This window comes from Pongo abelii, chromosome 13 (genome assembly GCF_028885655.2).
Source record: "Pongo abelii isolate AG06213 chromosome 13, NHGRI_mPonAbe1-v2.0_pri, whole genome shotgun sequence".
NCBI lineage: Eukaryota > Metazoa > Chordata > Mammalia > Primates > Hominidae > Pongo > Pongo abelii.
In genome coordinates this window covers 83,470,785-83,494,919 of record NC_071998.2, presented here as the reverse complement: position 1 = coordinate 83,494,919, position 24,135 = coordinate 83,470,785, and the positions used below count along the sequence as shown (strand labels likewise).

The 24,135-nt window shown below is 40.3% G+C and overlaps 1 pseudogene; it reads right to left on the bottom strand.

The window, feature by feature from the left end:
* Positions 1–1,795: 1,795 nt before the first annotated feature.
* Positions 1,796–2,798, bottom strand: LOC100459046 (serine/Arginine-related protein 53-like; annotated as a pseudogene).
* Positions 2,799–24,135: the final 21,337 nt, after the last annotated feature.

Below are 24,135 nucleotides of genomic sequence, written 5' to 3'. Positions count from 1 at the left end.
AATCTATGGTCATAAAAGTATAAATATTCACATTCATTTTTATTTTATTAAAAACATTTTTATTTATATAAATTTATGGGTACAAGTGTAATATTGTTATATTAATCCATTGCATACTGGTGAAGTCAGGAATTTTAAAGTATCCATCACCCAAATAATGTACATTGTATCCATTGCGTAACTTCTCATCATTCCCTTCCCCACCTTCTCACCCTTCCGAGTCTCCATTGTCAATTATTCTGCACTCTATGCCCATGTGTACACTTCATTTAGCTCCCACTTATAAGTGCAAACATGTGATATTTGTCTTTCTATGTTTGTCTTGTTTCACTTAGGATAATGACCCCCAGTTCCATCCCTGTTGCTGCAAAAGACGTGATTTCATCCTTTTTTATGGCTGAGTAGTATTCAAGTGTGTATAATATCACCTTTTCTTTATCCAATCAGCCATTGATGGATACTTAGGTTGATTCTGTATCTTTGCCATTGTGAATAGTGCTGTGATAAACATATGAGTCCGTGTTATCTTTTTTTTTTTTGAGATGGAGTCCTGCTCTGTCGCCCAGGCTGGAGTGCAGTGGCACAATCTCTGCTCACTGCAAGCTCCTCCTCCTGGGTTCGTGCCATTCTCCTGCCTCAGCCTCCTGAGTAACTGGCACTACAGGTGCCCACCACCACACCTGGCTAATTTTTTTGTATATTTTAGTAGAGGCAGGGTTTCACCGTGTTAGCCAGGATGGTCTCGATCTCCTGACCTTGTGATCCACCTGCCTCGGCCTCCCAAAATGCTGGGATGACAGGCATGAGCCACCGCGCCCTGCCGTGTTATCTTTTTAATATAATTCTTTCTTTCTTTTTGGGTAGATACCCAGTAGTGGGATTGCTGGATCATATAGTAGTTCTATTTTTAGTTGTTTGGGAAATCTCTGTTCTGTCTTCCACAGAGGTTGTATTAATTTACAGTTGCACTAACAGTGTATAAGGGTTCTCTTTCTCTACATCTTGCCAACATCTGTTATTTTTTGTCATTTTAATAGTCATTCTGATTGGTGTTAGATGGTATCTCATTGTGGTTTTAATTTGCGTTTCTCTGATGATTAGTGATGTTGAACTTTTTTTCAAATGCCCGTGGGCAATTTGTATGGCTTATTTGAAAACTGACTATTCATGTCCTTCTTCCACTTTTTAATGGGATTCTTTAGAGGTATTTTTGTAGAGTTGTTTGAATTTCTTGTAAATTCTGGATATTAGTCCACTGTCAGATGTATTCAAACTCATTTTAAAATATATATTCTGCATGGCAAAATAAAACAAAACAACATAATCCCAAACACACACATCTGCTGACTTTCATAGTGAACACTAGGGAATGAGCTGAAGCAGGACAAAAGATACATACACGTATGCCTTTGGCATCCAGATAGACAACCTGGGTCCATTAGGCATTAATAGGGAGCTCTGGAAACTGCAGTCTACTGCAGAGCACGTGCCACACCCAATAATCTTTTTTAAAAAATCTATAATTAGCTTTATTAACAGTGTTACATTTTCATGAATTCTTAAATTTCATGTTTTAATTTTCACAATATTACAGTTTAAAATATACAGCTTAATAACAAGCATGTTAATTCAAATCAACAAATATTCAAGCCTACATGAAAGAAGAATGAAATGAGATTGCCTTTTTATATAATCAGCTGAATTCTTTTTAAGGGCAAAAAGTTAATATTGGTATTTAAAAACCTATATTTCCAATGTTTCTGCTGGCCATCCAATCCAACCATATGTATATTACTTAGGCCACAGGACTGCCCATTAATTAGTCTTTCTTGTCAGAGAGCAATTAGCTTCTGAATCATTTTTGCTCAGCACCAGTTTTCTCTATAAATAAATTTGGATGGGCCAGGGAATTGTCATCTTGGTATTTGATAGAAGTAGGGATGCTGCTCAGTTGTATTTCGTTTTCAGTACTGGGTGGATCAACACCTGCTAATGTTGGTCCTGATGTTGAAGTTGCATGTTTCGCTTCACCAGATTCCACTAACTTTTTGACTTCTTAATTGATCTGAATATCTGCTGAACAAAGGAATCACTTTCAACAGCTTCCATTTCTTTTACTTTTTTCACTTGTTCTACCAGGGTGGCTTGGTCTTCCTCCTTTCTTCTCTTTGCTTCTTCCTCATTTCTTTCTTTGGCTTTCAATGCTTCATCAGCTTTTGCAGCAGCTTCAAGAACCAGCTGTATTCTGGCTTTGGCCTCTTCAGCTGGTGGCAGATGGTTTAATCCAGCTTTGATGTTTCCAGATTCCCCATGTTTGATGTTATGTAATCCTTGTCCTTCCCTTAATCCTTCCCTTTTTCTCTTTATCTCTGCCTTTACGTTGTTCTTTATCCCGAGACCAACTATGCATTCTTCTGTGGCTGGATCTTTCACTGCTCCGACTGTGAGAACGTGGACAAGGCCTTGACCTAGATCTTCTTATTCTGCTTTTTGACCTAGACCTCTTAACTCCATAGGATTTCTCTCCATCCCTTGAACGACTTCGAGTTAGTTTCCTTCCAGAGACATGAGAGCTACTCCTTGGTTGATGCCTGCGTCTTCTATCATAAGAATGCGAATGAGGCTAAAGATCTCTGGACCAAGATTTTGACTTTGATCTTGAGTTCCTTCCTTCTTTCTTTCACCTGTATATTCTACTATCTGAAGAACTCCTCGATGAGGACCGTCTACAGTGCTTTTTTTTCTCTCTCTCTCTCAGTTCTGCTTTCTTCTACAGTATTTGATGACTGGCATCCCATTTCTATAAGCTGGGTCCAGACCTTTGGGCTCACACCTTCCTTTGACGTGCAAGTGCCACAGACCCTGAGATGTTTCTTCAGATCAGGGTGTCGCTGGCATCCACTGAACTTGCTTCAGTTTAAGCTGAGCACCTTCCTGAGAATCATTTCATTTTATCTTTCATTTTGTAGTGAGAAGAGGCTTCAGCATGAATAGTCTAGGGACATGCAAGGTGTATAAAATACAATGGAGTTGTGAATTAGGTTATATGATGGAGAAATTTATAAAAAATATAAACCATTTTAAAGACAAATGTGTGTTACACAAAACCAGGAGACCACTTCATTTTAAGAGGTACTTGCTGGTCTCAGAAGCTTTAAGTGATTTATAATCTAGTCAACAATAAGTGGCAGATGAATTGAAAATATATTTGCATGAAGTTCTTAGTTCAGAGGTAAAGCTAGGATGCTATGCATGGCAACATTGGAAGGGAAAGAGCTTTTGAAATCCAAGTCTGGGCATTTGCTCTAATCAGAGGTGAACATCTTCTCTGCCCTCCTAACCCACTCCCCGCCAGGGGTCCCGTCTCCTAGACCACACATTAGCAGATATAATATCTGTCATTCTGGCTTCTCGTCATTCTCTTTCCAGAAAAATCCAGACATGATTTTATTGCAAGATGGAGAGAAAAGGAGACAGCATCACATGTCTTATATTAGTCACAAAAGCTAGATGGGTTTTATTTCAGGCGCTAATTCTTTTGAGAACACAAGGGAAACTTTGATCTTAATCTATTTGATGTGGTTTTAAGTAAAGGAGCATCTTGTGCTTATTTTGAAAGTGTTTTTTTACTTCGGGCTTGGTCAAATATTACATTTTGTTCCAGAGAAAAACTCATTTGGAAGGCAGCATGGAGTATAGAATTAGACATCCCTGGGCTTGAAGCCCATCTCAGCCATGAACTACCTTTATGACCTTCAGCTGGTTACTTTTCCTCACTCAGCTTCAGTTTCTTCATTTATAAAGCAAGTGCCTCAACATCGCTTTTTGACTTTCTTAATCTTGTCTACACATCTACAAGTAGCCCTTTTATTACTGATTTTTAACTACTGCTGGCCATTGGAATGACTGAGAAGCCCATGTCTCACTCTCAGACAGGGGGAATTTTGATTCTAATGGCAGTCATGGTTGAGAGTCCACTGTGTTAAAGTCCCTTCATTTGAAGCATCTTATGTGAATTCTATTTTCTGCTTAAACCCCAGACATAGATGTTAAGTTTCAAAATTACATCGTACATTCATTCCCACTACATACTCATTGAGTGCTAACCATGTACAGACTCTGTGATAGACTATGGAAATACATTGAAAGAAATTCCGTTTTTAAGAACTTTATCTAGTGTTTAGAAATTGCATTTAAAACTTATAATTAAAATACTATAGACCTTGGCTTAAAGGATACACCTTGTTATCTGTAATCATATTTGTAGTTATATATTGCTTTGAAAATACACTGTAGACAATAAGACAAAAAAGGAAATAAAAAGTACATGAATTGTGAAGGAGAAAATAAAATTGTCTTTGTTCACAGATGACATGATTGTCTATGTAGAAAATCCCAAAGAACTGACAAAACAAACAAACAAATCTAGAACTGATTAGTTCTAGATTATAGCAAGGTTGCAGGATACAAGCTTAATACCTGAAAGTAAATTCCTTTCCTATATACCAGTCATGAATAATTGGAATTTGAAATCAAAATACAACACCATCAATATTATTACCAAAAGAGAGAGAGGGAGAAATATGTATTGTGCTAACAAAAGAAGTAAAAAAGGTATGTGAGAAAAACTACAAATCTCTGATGAAATAAATCAAAGGAGATCTAAATGAATGGAAAGACAAACTATGTTAATGGATAAGAAAACTCAATCTTGTTATGTGTCAGTTCATTCCAATTTGATCCATAGATTCAGTGCAATCCTAGAAAGCTACTTTGTGGACATCTGCAAGCTGATTCTAAGGTTTAAACGAAAAGGCAAAAATGCAATAGTCGAAACAATATTGAAGAAGAACAAAGAAGTCGGACTCTTCTTGACTTCAGGTCTTTCTATAAAGCTACAATAATCAGAATAGTGTGGCACTGGTGAAAGAATAGATAGATCAAAACCAATTCAATGGAGAAAGGGAAAAGATAGTTTTTTTAACAAATGGTGCTGGAACTGGAGTTCCTTATGAAAAAGAAAAGGAAAGAATCTAGACACTGACATTACACCTTTCACAGAAGTTAGTTTGAGAAAAATAAATCATAGATCTAAATGTAAAACACAAAACTATAAAACATGTAAAAGATAACATGAGGAAAAATCTAGATGACCTTGGTTTTGGTAATGAGTTTTAAGATATGATGCTAAAAACATGATCCACACACACACAAAAAAGTGGTAAGTGGGACTTCATTAAAATTAGAATCTTCTGGGCTGGGTGTGGTGGCTCATGCCTGTAATCCCAGCATTTTGGGAGGCCAAGGCGGGCAGATCACAAGTTCAGGAGACTGAGACCATCCTGGCCAACATGGCAAAAGCCCGTCTCTACTAAAAATATAAAAATTACCCGGGCGTGGTGACACGCGCCTGTAGTCCCAACTACTCAGGAGGCTGAGGCAGGAGAATTGCTTGAATCCAGGAGGTGGAGGTTGCAGTGAGCCAAGATTGCGCCACTGTACTCCAGCCTGGCAACAGAGCGAGACTCCGTCTCAAAAAAAAAAAAAAAATTAGAATCTTCTTATCTGTGAAAGGTACTGTTAAGACAATGAAAAGATAAGTCACAGACTAAGAGAAAATATTTGCAAAACACTATTGGTAAAGGATGTATATCCAAAGTATGCAAAGAACTCTTTAAAAATTCACAATAAAAAAAACCAGCCCAATTAAATTGACAAACCATCTGAACAGACACCTCACCAAAGAAGATATACAGCTTAAAAGGAAGCATAGGAAAATATGCTCAACATCATATGCTATTAGATGATATAGCTTGGATGCTTGTCCTCTCCAAATCTCATGTTGAAATGTAATCTCTTTAATCCCTAATGTTGATGGTGGGGCCTGGTGGGGGGTGTTTGGGTCATGGGGGAGGATCCTTCATGAATGGCTTGGTGCTGTCCTCACAATAATGAGTGAGTTCTCACTCTGTTCATGTGAGATCTGGTTGTTTAAAGAGTGTGGCACCTCCCCACTCTCTCTCCTGCTCCCATTCTCACCATGTGATGCCCCAGTTCCTCCTTTTCCTTTCACCATGACTCTAAACTTCCTGAGGCCCTAACAGGGGCAGGTACGAGTGCCATGCTTACTGTGCAGCATGTAGAACCATGAGCCAATTCAACCTCTTTTCTTTATAAATTGCCAGCTTCAGATATTTCTTTATAGTGTTGCAAATGCAGTGTAACACATCAGAGAAACACAAATTCAAGCAATAAGGAGACCCCTATTAGAATAACTAAATTCTAAAATACTGAGGATACCAAATGCCAGTAAAGATGCGGAGTAACAGGTACTCTCATTCACTGCTAGTGGGAAAGCAAAATGGCCCAGCTACTTTGGGAGAAAATTTGGCAGTGTTTTTACAAAGTTAAACTTATTCTTCCTATACATCAGGCAACCACACACCTTGGTATTTACCCTATGAGTTGAAAACTTATGTCTACACAACCTGCACATGAATGCGTATTGCTAAGTGAAAGAAGCCAATGTGAAAAGGCTATGTAATGTATGGTTTCGACTATATGACATTTTGGAAGAGACAAAACTATACATCAATGATATAAAGGGATTTGGGAAGCACAGGAGGAAGAGGAGAGGGATGAATATGGTACAGCACATGGGATTTTGAAGGCAGTGAAACTATTCTATGTGGTATTATAATGATGACACATGGTATTATGCGTTTGGTTGTAGAATGAACAACACAAGAGTGAATCCTAATGTTAATAATGGACTTTAATTAATAGTAATGGATCAATATTGGTTCATCAATGGAAACAAATGTGCCATCCCAAAGCAAGGTGTCAACAATAGGGGAAACTGCTAGTTAGGGTGCGGTGGAAAGAGGGGGCTATATTTACTTCCTGTTCATCTTTCTATAAACCTAAAACTGACCTAAAAGTAATGTCCATTAATAAAATATATGCTGCAGAAGTATCACAGGCTGCATTTGATAAAACGACTTCTCATGAGTATCTAAAACTTTTAAAAAATTACTAATAGAATCTTATTGATTAGAAATAATAAAATATAAAAGTAACGTTGGGGTAAGGAATCATTAGCAGTCCTTTGCTTCCCTTTAGAGTAGGAAGCCATCATGTGTTCTGGAGGCAAGAATGTTCAGAGGCAAATTGCGACTTGTTTGGGTTGAGCCTTAGCTTTCCCATTGAGTACAAATGTTCCATCCAAATGCATGGGTAGAAATTTTGCCCCAAATTTAGTTTTTGGAATTACTAGTAAGACTAATTCACGCAGGCTTCTTGAAGTTGGACCACATGTAAAGCAGGTAAGATGATTTTGGGGAAGGTTTCATGAAAGTCTTTCCATACAGACTTTATTTTCCTCAGCTGCAGAAAAGGGAGACAGAATAGATGACATGGAAGATTCCTCTTAACTCAAATTATATGAATGATTGATATTCTGGGCACAGTAGGAAAAATAATGTAAAATATCTTTACGAGATAATGAGTTTTGTACTTGAGTTATCACTCAGGAATGGAATATAAAATTTCTCATCAACCAGTCCCTGAAAGCAGGGGTTGGCAAAGTTTTTCTGTAGAAGACTTGATAGTAAATATTTTGGGTTTCGTGGACTCTACTGTCCATCACAGCTATTCAACTCTTCTATTGTATGAACACACCATAGACGATACATAAATGAATGAACGTCACTATGTTTCAATAAAATTTTATTTACAAAAACAGGCAAAGTGGGCTGTAGTTGGTCAACATCTTTTAGGCACTGAAACAATATGTTAGGCCAAAGTCAAAAGAAAAGGAGAAATGAAGAAAGGGGGAAAAGAAAGAAAAAAGGAAGGAAGGAGAGAAGGAAGGAAGGAAAGAAAGAAGGAAGGAAGGAAAGAAGATAAGTCACAGGTGCCTTATAGTGTTCATTCACTTAATCATTTGTTCCCATGGCAAATATTTTAAACTTATATTTTCAGGCACTGTGCTAAGCACTCGAGATTTTTAAGAGAGTGATAAAAAGTTGAATAAGAGAGTCCCTGTACTCAAGATGCATATGGGCTAGAAGGGGATATATTCATGTAGTAATAATCATAGTAGGTAGATGCACTGAGACCTCCCCAACAACCCCGAATAAGCATGATCCTTACCTGCTACCCAGGTATGCCTGAAATCATAAATGGCAGTCATTTAGAAGCTACACGCTTTTGTTTTGCTGAGTAGGGTGTGAAAAGTACAGGCAAGAATTGAATTCCCGTGTGTCCATGGGCAATGACGTGGATTTTAAAGGTTATGCTGGGTGGAGGTGAGGAGGAGAAAAGAGGTGAGAAAACTGATAGAACTATGGGAAGAAACACGGAGCCAATGAGAAGGATTGCAATGAGGCTTCTTAACTGTAGTGTGCAATACGGATTCTCCTGTCCTTCCCCCTGGAAAACATCAGCACACCATTCGTGCTCATGTGGGCTCAGAGCAGCTAGGGGGAAAAGACATAAGAGGTCTGCCCTCCTTGCCTCCCATCTCTAACCCCTGGCAACCAGTAATCCACTCTCCATCTCTATAATGTCACTATTACAAGATTATTTATAAATGGAATCATACTGTATGTGACCTTTGAGATTGGCTTTTTTCATTCTGCGTAGTTCCCTTGAGATGCATCCAAGTTGTTGCCATATCAGTAGTTGATCGCTTTTTCTTTTCTTTCTTTCTTTCTTTCTTTTTTTTTTTTGAGATGGAGTCTCACTCTGTTGCCCAGGCAGGAGTGCAGTGGTGTGATCTTGGCTCACTGCAACCTATGCCTCCCGGGTTCAAGCGATTCTCCTGCCTCAGCCTCCTGAGTAGCTGGTACTACAGGTGTGCATCACCATGCCTAGCTAATTTTTGTATTTTTTAGTAGAGATGGGGTTTTACCATATCGGCCAGGCTGGTCTCGAACTCCTAACCTCATGATCCACCTGCTTCAGCCTCCCAAAGTGCTGGGATTACAGGCGTTAGCCACCGCGCCAGGCCCTGAATTCCTTTTTGTTGGTGAGTAATAGTCCGTGGTGTGGAAGTTCCCACACTTTGTTTAACCATTCATCCACTGAAGGACATCAGGATTATTTCCAGTTTTGGGCTACTGCAAATAAAGCTGCTATAAACCTGTGTGTATGTATTTTGTTGTGGACATAGGCTTTCACTTCTCTGGGATACAGGACCAGTGGTGAAATTACTGATCATATCTTATGTGCATTTCTTAGTTTGAAAAGAAACTATCAAGCTATGTTCCAGAGTGGCTGTACCGTTTTACATTCATACTAATATGAGAGATCCAGTTTCTCTGCAATCTCCCCAGCATTTGGTGGATCACTGCTTTTTAAAGCTGTCCTAATAGGTGTCTGGTCATATGTAGCATGGTCTTAATTTGCCGAAGGAGAGTGATAAACATCTTTTCATGTACTTATTTGCCAGACACATAGGCCATTGGAAAAATGTCTATTCATTGCCTTTTGCTCAATTTCTTTATTTTCTCTCTTTCTCTCTTTCTCTTTTCTCTCTTTCTCTCTCCCTTTCTTCCTCTTTCTTTCATTCTCTCCTTCTTTCCTTCCTTCCTTCCTCCCTTCTTTCCTTCCTTCCTTTCCTTTCTTTTCTTTCATCTCACTGTGTCACTCAGGCTGAAGTGCAGTGGCAGGGCTCACTGCAGCTTTGACCTCCCAGGCTCAACTGATCCTCCTACCTCAGCCTCCTGAGTAGCTGGGACCATAGGTGTGTGCCTCCATGCCCTGCTGATTAAATTTTTTTTTTTTCCTGTGGAGATGGCATCTCACTATGTTGCCCAGGCTGGTCTCAAACTCCTGGGCTCAAGTGATCCTCCTGCCTCAGCCTCCCAAAGCTCTGGGATTATAGATGTGAGCCGCGGCACCCAGCCTTGCCCATTTTCTAATTGCATTGTTTCTTTTTTTGTGCTTTTGCAGAGCAAAATTTTAAAATTTTGATGATGTTCAATTTATAATTTTCCCTTTTATGTATTGTGCTTTGGGGGCCAAGTCCAAGAATTCTTTACCTAACCCTAAATCCAGATGATTTCTCCTATTTATTTTTCCTAAAGGCTTTATGATTTTACCTTTCACATTTATGTCTGTGATCCATTTTCAGTGAATGTTTATATAAGATGTGAGGTTTGGGCCCATTCGTTTTCCTGTGGGTGTCCCATTGTTTCAGCATCATTTGTTGAAAGGTGATCCTTCCTCCATTTAATTATTTTTTGCACTTTATGAAAAATCACAATAGCAAAGACTTGGAACCAAGCCAAATGTCCAACAATGATAGACTGGATTAAGAAAATGTGGCATATATACACCACAGAATACTATGCAGCCATAAAAAATGATGAGTTCATGTCCTTTATAGGGACATGGATGAAGCTGGAAACCATCATTCTCAGCAAACTATCGCAAAGACAAAAAACCAAACACCGCATGTTCTCACTCATAGGTGGGAATTGAACAATGAGAACACATGAACACAGGAAGGGGAACATCACATACCGGGGCCTGTTGTGGGGTGGGGGTAGGGGAGAGGGCTAGCATTAGGAGATATATCTAATGTTAAATGACGAGTTGATGGGTGCAGCACACCAACATGGCACATGTATACATACGTAACTCACCTGCACGTTGTGCACATGTACCCTAAAACTTAAAGTATAATAAAAATTAAAAAAAAGAAAAGAAAAATCAGATGGGCATGCCTGTGTGGGTTTTGTATCCTGTTCTATTAATCTATGTGTCTATACCTTCACCAATATCACAGTCTTAACAGCTGTAGCTATAGTAAGTCTAAACATCAGGTAGAGTGATTTCGCCCACTCGATTTATTTATTTACTTATTTAGAGACAGGGTCTTGCTATGTTGCCTGGCTATGTTTGGACTGGGCTCAACTGATTCTCCCACCTCAGCCTCCTGAATAGCTGGGACTCCAGGTATGCACCACTGCACCCAGCTCCATTTTCTAGTTCTTTTTCAAAATGTTTTAGCTATTCTAGGTCCTTTGCCTTTCCATATACATTTAGAATGTGCTTCTCTATGTCCTCCTGCCTCAGTATGAAAAACTGCTGAGGCCAGGCATGGTGGCTCACGCCTGTAATCCCAGCACTTTGGGAGGCTGAGACAGGCAGATCACTTGAGGTTAGGAGTTCAAGACCAGCTTGGCCTCCTGCCTCAGTATGAAAAACTGCTGAGGCCAGGCACAGTGGCTCACGCCTGTAATCTCAGCACTTTGGGAGGCCGAGGCAGGTGGATCACTTGAGGTCAGGAGTTCGAGACCAGCCTGGCCAACATGGTGAAACCCCTGTCTCTAATAAAATTACAAAAATTAGTCAGGTGTGGTGGCAGGCGCCTGTAATCCCAGCTACTCGAGAGGCTGAGGCATGAGAATTGCTTGAACCCGGGAGGCAGAGATTGCAGTGATCTGAGATTGTGCCATTGCACTCCAGCCTGGGCAACAGAGCAAGACTCCATCTCAAAAGAAAGAAAGAGAGAGAGAGAGAGAGGGAAGGAAGGAAGGAAGGAAGGAAGGAAGGAAGGAAGGAAGGAAGGAAGGAAGGAAGGAAGGAAGGAAGGAAGGAAGGAAGGAAGGAAGGAAGGAAGGGAGGGAGAAAAAAAAGAAAAACTGCTGAGATTTTGAAAGGCATTTTGTTATATCCTCAAATCAGTTTGTGGAGAATTGACATCTTTACTATGTTGAGTCTTCCAACCCATGAACACAGTACATCTCTGCATTTAACTAGCTCTTCTATTTTGTTTTTTTGTCAGCATTTTTGCAACATTCAGTATGTAGATTCTGTACATGTTCTTTTAGAATTACACGTATTTCATTGGGGAGGGTACAATTTTAAAGGGCATTGTGTTTTTAATTTTAGTTTCCACATGTTTGTTGCTAGTATATAAAAATGTAGTTGATTTTTGTGTGTTGATCTTGTATTGTGCAAATGTGCTGAGCTCTCCTGTTAGTTTAAGAGGTTTGTTGAGGAAAATTCTTCTAGATTCTATGTGTAGATGATCATGTCATCTGTCAATAGGGACAGTTTTATTTCTTTCTTTCCAATCTGTATGACTTTTAATTCTTTTTCTTGCCATGTTGTACTTGCTAGAACTTCCAGTATTATGTTGAATATGACTAGTGAGTTTGGACATCTTTGCCTTGCTCCTGATCTTAGGGAAGGGCATTTGGTTCTTCACTATTAACTACAATGTTAGCTGTAATTCTTTGGGTAAACACTTTTTGTCAAGTTCAGAAAGTTCCTTTCTAGTATTAGTGTCTTGCAAATTTTCATCATGAGTGGATGGTGGATTTTGTCAAAGACTTTCTTGGTGTCAGTTGATATACTCATAAAACCTTATTGTTTTTTAGCCTAGTGATATGTTGATTGATTTTTGAATATCGAGTCAACTTTGCATGCCTGAAATAAATCCTAATTGATCATAACCTGTAATTCTTTTCATTGTTGGATTAAATTTGCCAGTATTTTGATGATTTTTATGTCTAAGTTCATAAGAGATATGGATCCTTCCTTCCTTCCTTCCTCCCTTCCTCCCTCCCTCCTTTTCTCCCTCCCTTCCTTCCCTTCCTCTTTTCCCTTGCTCTCTTTCTGTCTTTCCTCTCTTCTTTCTTCTGTCTTTGTGTAATTTTGGTATCAGGGTAATACTTGCCTTACACAAAGAGTGGGGAAGGGCTTTCTCTTCTATTTTTCTGGAAGACAGTGTGTAAAATTGCTATTAATTCTTCTTTAAATGTTTGGTAGAATTCTCCAGTGAAACTCTCTAGGCCTGGAAACTTTCTCACAGGTGTTTTAGCTATAAATTAAATTTCTTTAATGCTTATGTGACTATTCAGGTGATCTATTTTATCTTGGTTGCATTTTGATAGTTTGTGCTTTTCAAGGAATTAGTCTGATTTTCTATATTCTTGAATTTATGGGCATGAACTTGTTCATAGTAGTCCCTTACTTTCTCTTTAATGACTACAACAGATATAGTGATATTCCATTTTGTTCTGACATTGGAGATTTGTATATTCTCTCTACTGTTATCAGCCTTCTTAGGAGTTTTTCAATTACTTATTATTTTTTGTTAATGATCCAGCTTTTGTTTCATTGATTTTCTCTATTGTTTTCCTGTATTAATTTCTTTGATTTTTGCTCTTATTATTTCCTCTCTTTCTGCTTGTTTGGATTTAATTTAGGTTTTTTTTTCTACCTTGTTGAGGTAAGAACTTAAGATCACTAATTTGAGATCTTTTCTCTTTTAAACATAAGCAATTAGTGCTTAAATTTCCTTCTTACAGCCTTAGCTGTATTCCACAAAATTTAACTCACGATATTTTCATTTTTCTTTCTTCTTCTTCTCTGTATTTTAAATTTTTATTTGAAAGTTTTTATTGCCTCATGGATTATTTAGAATTGTGATGTTTAATATACAAGTTTGGGAATATTTTTATTGAATTTCTATTACCGATTTCTTAGTTGATATTCTGTGATCAGAGAACATATTCTAACTGTGAATGTATCTTTTTCTCTTTTCAGCTCTATCAATTTTGCTTCAGTGTTTTGATGCTCTGTTCTTTGGTACATGCACAGTTAGGTCTTCTTCGTGTATTAATCCTTTTATCATTAAGTGATGTTCCTTTGTCTCTAGTGTTTTTCTGTGCTCGGAAGTCTACTTTATCTGATATTAATATAGCCATGGCTACTTTTTAAAAATGAAGATTTGCATAATCATTTTACATGTTTTTTTAACTTACCTATGTCATTGCTTTTCAGCTGAGTTTCCTGTAGGCAACATACAGTTAGGTTGTGGTTTTTTTTAACCCACTGTTCCAATCTCTGTTTAGTGTATTTAGATCATTTCATTTGAAGTAATTATTAAAATGTTAGGGCTAAAGTCTTTCATTTTACTATCTTTTTTTTTTCTGTTTGTTCTCTCTGTTTCTTATTCCTCTGTTTCTCTTTAACTTTTTTTTTTTTTTCAGACAGAGTCTTACTCTGTCGCTTAGGCTAGAGTGCAGTGGCACTGTCTCAGCTCACTGCAACCTCTGCCCTGCCAGGTTCAAGTGATTCTCGTGTCTTGGCCTCCCGGGTAGCTGGGATTATAGGTGCCCACCACCACACCCAGCTAATTTTTGTATTTTTTTAAATTAGAGATGGAATTTCACCATGTTGGCCAGGCTGGTCTGGAACTCCTGAGCTCAGGTGATCTGCCCCCCTCGCCTCCCAAAGTGCTGGGATTACAGGTATGAGTCACCGCACCCAGCCACGCCCAGCCAACATTTTCTTTATTTTAATGAGATATATAAATATATATGTGATTTTTTAGTATATTGCTTTGGACAGTTTTCTTAGTGGTTTCTCTAGGCATTACAGTATTTATACATAAATTGTGACAGTCTACTGTCACACAAAGTGTTACCACTTCAGGTGAACTGTAGACACCTTACTTCTCCTTAGTTTCTTTTATCTTGCCCAGTTTTTAAGTTTAACTATCTTAAGTACTTCCTCTACATACATTAAAGACCCCATCAGATGGTGTTATATTTTTTGTTTCACCCATGAAATATGATTTAGAAACTCACAAGGAAGATCGTCTATTTACTCCTGTTTTTGTCCATTCTGTCATTCTTTCCATACTGATTTCCAAGTCTTCTTCTGTTGTCATTTCCTTTCTGTTTAGAGAATTTTCTTTAGCCATTCTTTAAGAATCAGTCTGCTAGCCACACATTGTCTTATTTTACCTTCATCTGAATGTGTCTTTATTTCCTCATCATTCCTGAAGGATACTTTCACCAAACATACAACTCACAATGAACAGTTTTTTTCTTCCAGAACTTGAAAAATTGTTTCCACTTCCTTCTGGTATCATGGCTCCAAATGATTCTTTTCAAGATATTTTTTCTTTGCCTTTCATTTAATTATGATGTGTTTTGGCATGAGTTTTCTTGGGTTTATCTTATTTAGGGTTCACTTAGGTAATTTAATCTATAAGCTTAGTTCTTTTGCCATGTTTAGAAAGTCTTCACCAATTATTTCTTTCTCTCTCTCTCTGTCTCTTTTTTTTTTTTTTTGAAATGGAGTCTCTCTCTATTACCAGGCTGGAGTGCAGTGGTGCAATCTCGGTTCACTGCAACCTCTGCCTCTCAAGTTCAAGCGATCCTCCTGACTCAGCCTCCCAAGTAGCTAGGACTACAGGCACATGCCACCACGCCCAGCTAATTTCTGTATTTTTAGTAAAGTCAGGGTTATCACCATGTTGGCCAGGTTGGTCTTGAACTCCTGACCTCAGGTAATCTGCCTGCCTTGGCCTCCCCAAGTGCTGGGATTACAGGCATGAGCCATTGTGCCTGTATGGGCACAAATGTGCCCATTATTTCTTTGCATACTTGTTCAGCCCTATTTTCTTTGTCTGCTTATGGATGTTAGATCTTTTGTCATAGTCTCACAGGTCCTGAAAACTCTGTTGTTGTTTTTTTTAAGTCTCTTTCTCTCTGTTGTTCAGATTGAGTAATTTTTATTGTTTTATCTTCAGGTTCATTAATTTTTTTCTTCTGTCATATTCATTCTGCCACTGCACCCATCCAATAAGTCCCTTTTTTTCAACTATTGTACTTTTCAATTCTATAGTTTTCATTTGGTTCGTTTTTATATCTTTTACTTCTTTAGTGAGACTTCATTTTTTTTTTCATTTGCAAAGTATATTTGTAACTGCTCTTTTGAATGATTTTTTGTATGATGGCTACTTTAAAATTTTTGTGAGATAGTTCCAACCTTGATTCACCCTGGTATGGTATCTGTTGATTGTCTTTTCTCATTCTATTTGCAATTTCCTGGTTCTTGGTATGACAAGTGAATTTTGACTGTATCCTAAACATTTGGACATTATTTGAGAAGACTTTAGATTCTACTTAAATCTCCTCTTCTAGCAGTCAGTCACCCTGTTTAAGTTTAGTGCATAGGTCCTATTCCTGCTTTTGTGGGCTATGGTTCTTTTGTGTTTTGTTTGTTTGTTTGTTTTTGTTTTTTTCTGAAACGGAGTTTCACTCTCATTGCCTAGGCTGGAGTGCAATGGCATGATCTTGGCTCACTGCAACCTCCACCTCCCAGGTTCAAGTTATTCTCCTGCCTCAGCCACCCGAGTAGCTGGGATTACAGGCATGTGCCACCACACCTGGCTAATTTTGTATTTTTAGTAGAGACAGGGTTTCTCCATGTTGGTCAGGCTGGTCTCAAACCCCTGACCTCACGTGATCTGCCCACCTCAGCCTCCCAAAGTGCTGGGATTACAGGCTTGAGGCACCACGCCCGGCCTGTGGGCTGTGGTTCTAATGAAAATAGAGTTTTCGAATCCTCCGCAGTGCTGTTCTTGTCTGTATCCTTCCCTTGGTCCGAGCTGGTGGAGTGCACTTCCCCTGGACGCTGGGTGTCGGTGGGAAATACCAGCACATGTGACGAGAGTGTTTTCTTCACTTGCTCTCGGCCATCTGGTGCCAGCTTTCATCATCCGTGCAGGTGAAAGGGGATCTGGAGGCATCAGGCTCTGCAAGGCAGTGTGCCCCTTGCCCATTTTTCTCTGGGCTGCAAAAGGGACCTCTGCCTGTCCCACTGTGGGAAGAAAGCCCCTGTCTGGGCTGCCTCTGCTCTGGGGTGAGGGGACTGTGATTACATGGGCCTGTGTCACCGTCTACCACTGGGTGAAAGAGGTATGAACAGGAAAATTAAAAATATAAAGTCAAGATGTGTTCATAAAATGAAATTTTCTTGTCTCTCTCTCTGCTAAGAGGAATCAATTTTATATTTTAGCTTCATTTTGGTTCTTTAGTCACTTTCAGTTTTAAAATGCTGTCTCCTTCAGAGAGCTTTTCTGCCAAATCTAATCACTTTCCCCCCATTCTTGATGCTCCTGAGGGAGTCTTCTCCCACTCTTGGTTCTTCTCCTCCTTCCTCCTAGTGTATGAAAGGGGCCATTGCTCATTAGCAGAGGGCAGGGAGGGCCTGTGGGCTCCTGCAATCAGGCACGTGTCTGTGGTCCCTTTCCTTAGCCTGAGATCTCCAGACTCAGCAGCATCCAATGCTGGCTCCTCTGTGTGGGTCACTGGGTGGCCCTGGGACTCCCTCGTTTCTCCTACAGGTTCCATCCTGCACAGAATTTCCCCAGCCCCAGCTCCCTCCAGCCCCTGCTGCTCTTTGCTTTTGTGTGTGACCTATTGTGGGCTGGCACATGGGCCATGTTCCCAGGCATTTTCTACCTCAGCCTCTAGTGCATATGATTACGGAAGTCTTTGCCCTGCCATGGGGACCTGCACAGATACTTTCCTTGCCAACTGGTATCCTCAGCTCTGCTGTTGCTCATCTCTCTCCTGACTTTCTCCCGTGCCCTGACAGAACTTTCTGCCGAATAATTCACATCCAAGAAGCAAACTCTAGCCACTCTTGCCATAATCTTGTGTCTGTCTAAACGTTATTCTGCCTCCTTTGCAAATACCTCAGATTCAATTATTTCCTTTCTACTCTTCCAAATTGTTCTTATATCTTCTCCCTCCCATCTCTCTCCCTCCCTCCCTCAATGACTAGACATTGTCAGGTAAAGGTCAGGCCTGGTAGACCAGCTGGAGTCACTGCCACATTGCCTCAAAAGCTGCACCTGAGGCCTCCACCAGTACTGAGTGACCGTCCTGCTCCCACGGCCTCTTCACTTTTCCATTTAAAAGTGCTTTTCTTGCCACCTCCACTTCCTCCCTGTTGAGGAAATATGGCCCTCCTGGGTCTCTCACATCACTGCCGGTTACTCTGATTTCCACAAATGCCAAACCCTGATCACGCTTTATCTGCGCCTTGTCTCAGGGCTGTTCGCAGCAGGCAACCTTGAGGGATGGGGTAATGCCTCTCTCTGGACAAAGAGGAGGCTTGTTTGCTGCTTGCTATTAAAGCGATGGATTTCTCATGTTCATATTCTTCTCGTACAACTTACTTTATGTGCCGGTGTCATCTGGATGCTCCGGACCAGCCCCATAGGAACCTGAGGGACAAGAAAAAAGAACGCAAACATGCAAATGCTAAAATGAAGCAGAAATTCATAGTCATTTGGGTGAGGTTAGAGGAATACTTTCCTTCCCCTGAACGATCCATTTTAACATTTTCCTATACAGTACCAGATGCTTAGGTAATTGCTTGCCCTCTCCCCTAATCCTTTTTGCTTTGACTTTGTATTTTTAGCCTAGAAGTCTCCCGCTGAGCAGAACAATATGGCACTAGGGAGATTAAAACTTTGATGTGATAAATACTTGGGACTTGAGACCTGTTCTCAGAAGGTACATTATCGCCATTCAAATTGCCCAGGAAGTCTTGTGCAATGATACACATTTTAGCATCTCTTTCAATGCCTGCTCTTATGTCTGATAATTTGAAGAAAGCTATACGTAACATAACAAGGTGCTTCCTCTTCTATCCCTGGCTCCTCCCAAGGGACATGAAGAGATGCTAGAAAAATACAAGGGGGGAAAGAAGCTTGGATCTGAGTCAGAACAGAAAAAAAACAACATAGAGAGGAAGAAACCCTGAAAACAAGTCTAAGGACCTCAGCACCCACTACAAAAAAAAAAAAAGTCTGGGGAGGGGACTGGACTGCAGCTTTCTTAACGCTAGGCCCCAAATGGCACAATCACTTCTGCCACTAAGTCACTACTGGCCACCTATCTGCATTGGCAGGGGGTGGGGGAGGGTGTGGGGGGGGGGAGGTAGGAATGTTGAGCTATGTGCCCAGGAAGCAGAGAAAATGGGGTTTTGTTGGACAGCTGGCAGGCTCTGCCATGGTGGAGGAGGAGATATCTGAATCAAGTCTTATTATTTTTCTCTTTCTGAGTCACTTGATCTTTTTTAGAAGATGCCCAAATTATCTTCTCTTTATTTTTGAAGTCTAATTGCTTTACCAGGGTATGGCTGAGTGATGACTTTTCTATATCATTTTCCTCCATAACATGGTGCACTTTTTAAATCTGCAGATTTGATTCTTCTCTCATTTCAAAAAAATTTTTTTGAATCATCATCCTAAATACTTACATGTTACATTTGTTTAGTCCTCTTCTATAGGCACATAAATCCATTTTTTTAAACAAATACACTTACAAGATTTACTGTTATCACAAGGTCACATTCCTGTAGAATATAGAAATATGTGTAGCTTTCAGTTTACTGTCTGCATTTTTTGTTTTTAAAGAGAAGAGGTCTTGCTCTGTCACCCAGCCTGGAGAGCAGTAGTGTGATGATAGCTCGCTACAGTCTTTTAGCCCCTGGGCTCAAGCAATCCTCCCATCTCAGCCTCCTGAGTAGCTGGAACTATAGGGGCATAACACCATGCTCAGCTAATATTTTTTAATTAAAAAAAAAAATTGTAGAGATGAGGTCTCATTTTGTTGCCCAGGCTGGTCTCAAGCTACTGGCTTCAAGCAGTTCTTCTGCTTTGACCTCCCAAGGTGCTGGGATTACAGGTGTGACACAATACACCCAGCCAAGTCTGTGTTTTTCAAATTGCAGCCCGCAACTCATGATGGGGTCATGAAATCTATTTAGTGGATTGTAATCTGCTGGATTGGTTTCCTATTGTTGCATAACAAATTATGACAAAATGAGCAGCTTATAACAACACAAATTCATCATCTCACAGTTTCTGTAGGTCAGGAATCTGCAAACAGCTTTGCTGGGTCCTTTGTTCAGGGTTTCATAGGGCTGCAATCAAGATGCCATCTGGGCTCCATTCTTATCTGGAGGCTCAACTGGGGAAGAATCCACTTCTAAGCTCATTCAGGCCTTTAACAGAATTTATTTCCTTGTGGCTGTATAGCTGAGGGCTCCTGCCTTTTGTTGGTTGTTGGTGGGAGCCCACCCTTGGTCCTAGAGGCTGCCCACAGTTGCTGGAGGCCATCCACAGCTCCTTACCACATGGGCTTCCTCAACATGGCACTCCATTCACTGAGGCAGCAAAGAGGCTCTCTCACTCCAGTCTGATGACATAATATAGTCCTGGGAGTAGCATATGATCACCTTTGCTATGTCCTATTAACCCACAGGAGCATAAGTCACAGGTCCTGCCCAGAGTTGAGGGGAGGGGAGTATCCAAAGGTGTCAACACCAGCAGGTGCAGTTCATTGGGGATCATCTTAGGGTCTTATCACCACACCTGTATTTAGAAAATCGAATAAGATTATATAGAAGATACCAGAATGTATCACATGTAATAAGAGTATGTACTTCTAAATAAAAATTGCATTTAGTAATGTAAATTGTGTGTGTGTGTATGTGTGTGTGTGTGATGAAAATGTATTTCTTACCAATGGTCTAGAGCAAAACAGTCTGAGAGCCCCTGGCCTGGGAGGTTTTCTTGCAAACACTGAAGATAAGACTGCTTTTGAATTAATTGTACACTGCCCTGGTGCTGCCTGGCTTGCTGTCTCTGCTGAGTGTGCTTTCATGGCAACCAAGATGCGAACATTCTCCAGCCTGCTCTACTGTATTTCTGCCGGTAGTTGTAGTAGCGATCACGGTTCTTGAATTCTCAAAAGACTTAAATCAATGTCATTACTTCCTCTAAAGTTTTCTCACCAGCTCCTCCCGTGATCGCCCATGCCATGCTGGATCTGCATACCATAGGGAGTGCCTTCTCACTTGTGCCTTTTCCCTGCTCCCCAGCTGTGTACAAGGTCTGGTCCTGTTGTGTGCTCAGCTTTACAAGTTTCCCCTGCCCTTGGTAGCCCTGCTTCAAGCATATTGAAGTTTGGCATTAGAGATGTTCTCTTATTAACACCAAGATTGCCATTTCTGTTCTTAGTCTCCTTGTCATTTTCTTATAGTTTAAGAGAAAAGAGGGGTCTGAGAAGTTCTTTGCCACATTTAAGTCCTGCTCACCTGAGGCAGCTCTGAGGCTTTGAAATAGGCCCCACTATCCTCCCATTGCCTCTGAAGCCTCCCTGAGGCCACTCCCACAGGCTGTGAGGCCTGTATATGGCACATCCTCAATGTCTTCTCCGTCTTCTTGGATGGTGGCAACTTCAGGATAGGGAGCTCAGCTGGGAATGGGCACAACCTTGACTGCCCTACCAAGACTCCTATTTCTTTTGCAATTTGGCTACATTTTGTGTCAGAGATGTTTATTGCTGTGGGACTGAGCCCATTGGTTTTGGACTCAGTTTCCTGTGGCCTGCCACGGGGGGCCTTCGTTTCCACCTGAGTTGGCCTTTATGGCTCAATCCCTCCAGGGTTGGGGCTGACATTTCACCTCCTTCCTGACATCTATCCTCCTCCTCCCCCTCCACCATCTCTCCTACTTTTGGGGACTTTTGTTTGTTTTGTTTTTGAGACAGGGTCTTGCTCTGTCACCCAGGTGACAGTGCAGTGGTGTGATCATAGCTCACTGCAGCCTCAACCTCCTGGCCTTAAGCAATCTTCCTGCCTCAGCCTCCCAAGTAGCTGGGACTACAGGCATGTGTCACCACACCTGACTAATTTTTTACTTTTTGTAGAGATGGGGGTCTCACTATGTTGCCCAGGCTGATCTCAAACTCCTAGGCTCAAGTGATCTTCTAGCCTCAGCCTTCCAAAGTGTTGAGATTACAGATGTGATTTTTGTTCTCATTTTTCTTCCCTTCTGTTAGGTTTCTATCTATTCATGAGAATTATTAGATCTTTGTGATTTTAAAATTTTGCCTTTATTTTCCCCCCACCTTGAAGAAACGAAAGTGGTGAACTCAGAAGATCCCAATTACCACCTCTCCCTATACCTGTCCCTGCAGTCAGAGTGAAGGGTGTCTTCTTTCTAAGGTTTTCTTTGTATCTTCCCTCGTCTCCCACCCTTTCTCAATAACATGTGTTGGCAAGAATCAATGTCATTACTTCCTCTAAAGTTTTAAATATCAGTGAAAATTCTCAAGATTTTGTTCACCCACTTCTTTCCCCTTATTTGGGGGAGTGTTCTGAGGCTAGATACTTCTACAAACCAAGTCAGGCTGTTCTGCTTCTTTCTTTCTGTGAGCACCACTCTGCAGAGATCACGGCCATAAAGTCTCCTTTCTCATCATTGGCTGAGGAATGAGAGCTCATGTGTGTGCACATGCGTGTGTGTGCTTCTTGTTTCTTTTCTCTGTTGTTCATTTTGTCAGATGTTGTAGAGATAACCCTACAACCATCTCTCAGCCTTCTTTTTCTGGAAGTTGTAGATGTGATTTTCTAGATTATATATATATATTTATATATTTTTTATATATTTATATATATTTATATATTTATATGTATATTTTTATATATATTTATATATATTTATATATATATTTATATATATTTATATATGTATTTTTATATATATTTTTTTGAGACAGAGTTTCACTCTTGTCGCCCAGGCTGGAGTGCAATGGCACGATCTGGGCTCACTGCAACCTCCGACTCCTGGGTTCAAGCGATTCTCCTGCCTCAACCTCCTGAGTAGCTGGGATTATAGGCACGTGCCACCATGTGCAGCTAATTTTTGTATTTTTAGTAGAGGTGAGGGTTTCACCATGTTGGCCAGGCTGGTCTCTAACTCCTGACCTCAGGTGATCCACCTGCTTCGGCCTCCCAAAGTACTGGGATTACAGGCATAAGCCACCACACCCAGCCAATAGTATAATATTTTTAAGGAGTTATTTTCTTTTCTAAAAGTGCCACAGTCCCATCCTTCCCTGTGGAAGTGTCTCAGCGCACCACTACCTGCATGACCTAAAATTAGCTATGCCCCGGAAGACCCTCTTTCATGCCCAAGTTGGAAACAGTGCAACACTAGGTGTGATGCGGTCTTTCTTGATTTCTTCTTCTTTCGCTGTCTCTCCCATCATCCGTGCTTCAGCCCTTACCATTTTCCTAAAAGGAAAGTGGAAAAGCTCAATTATGCAAATAAATGCAGCACAGACTGATGCTACAGTCAAACTCAGTTAGCGTTACTTCAGGGGAACAAAATCAGTTTTAGGTAACAAACAAACAAAACTTCCAGGAAGAGAATGAGCTAGTTAACAAACAAGCAAATAAATTGTTTGTGACACAATAATTTTAATCTTGTGAGCACCTGTCTCTACATCTTGCTGTCCAAATAAAGTCAGATTTGATTTGCTTCTTGAGGTGACCTACGCTGTTCATTTTAAACATCTCAATGTAGTGGCCATCAGGAACAGCTGCAGCTTTGCTGGTGGGTCTTAGCAAGAAAGGGCCTTAATGCTCACAAACCCACCATTTCAAGAAAGAAAAAGATAAAAAACAAAACCACAGCTGTAAGAGAGCTACATTTGTGGAATGATAAGGAAACAGCTTTTCTGGAACTTAGCCACTGCAGGGCTCCGAAGGATGAGGTGAACAAGCTGAACAGGAATCCAATGTTTTCCCGGGTGACAAGTGTGTGAGGTTGCTATAGGCAAGGAGATTGCATGAGTTCCAATGATTAAGCTAAGCTTTCATTTCGATTTGTGCAAAATGAGTAAAAATTAATAAGCACAGGGTGTTCTCATGAAGCTGACGTTGAAACATAAAGTAGGTGTGCTGCATACTTCACACCACGGCAAACCCTCCCTTTTTGAGTTATTAGGTTTTGGGGACATGGGGTGATGCTCTGAGACACTCAGTGATCGCTTTCAGAAACCAGATTCTAATGAGCATTTTTACTAGTATCAAGTTATTGTTCATTCGGCAAATATTTTTGCCATATAATAAATAAGTCACCGTTCAAGTGATAGATAACTATGCAGATGACAGGACACCATATGGTGGTTACAAGACAGAATTTAAAATCTTAAAGGACAAAACTCTCATATTCATTTGCAGCAATTAATTAGGGGACCGAGACCATCTGCTGTGACTCACTAGTCCCCCAAGGACACATACACAATGGTAAGTTTCACATTGGTTTATCTTGGTTCCCATAGTCCAAGCAGGAAAATTGTACTTTCCATAGTTTTCTGATTCCCTAGTAAGGTTACAGCAATGTTTTTACTACTCTTCTGTGTGGTCATTCAGTAACTTAGGCTTCTTTTGGAATGTAGATCCACCCATCCCTAGGGTTTAGTTTTCTCTGGTATCCAGGTGGCAGAGGGG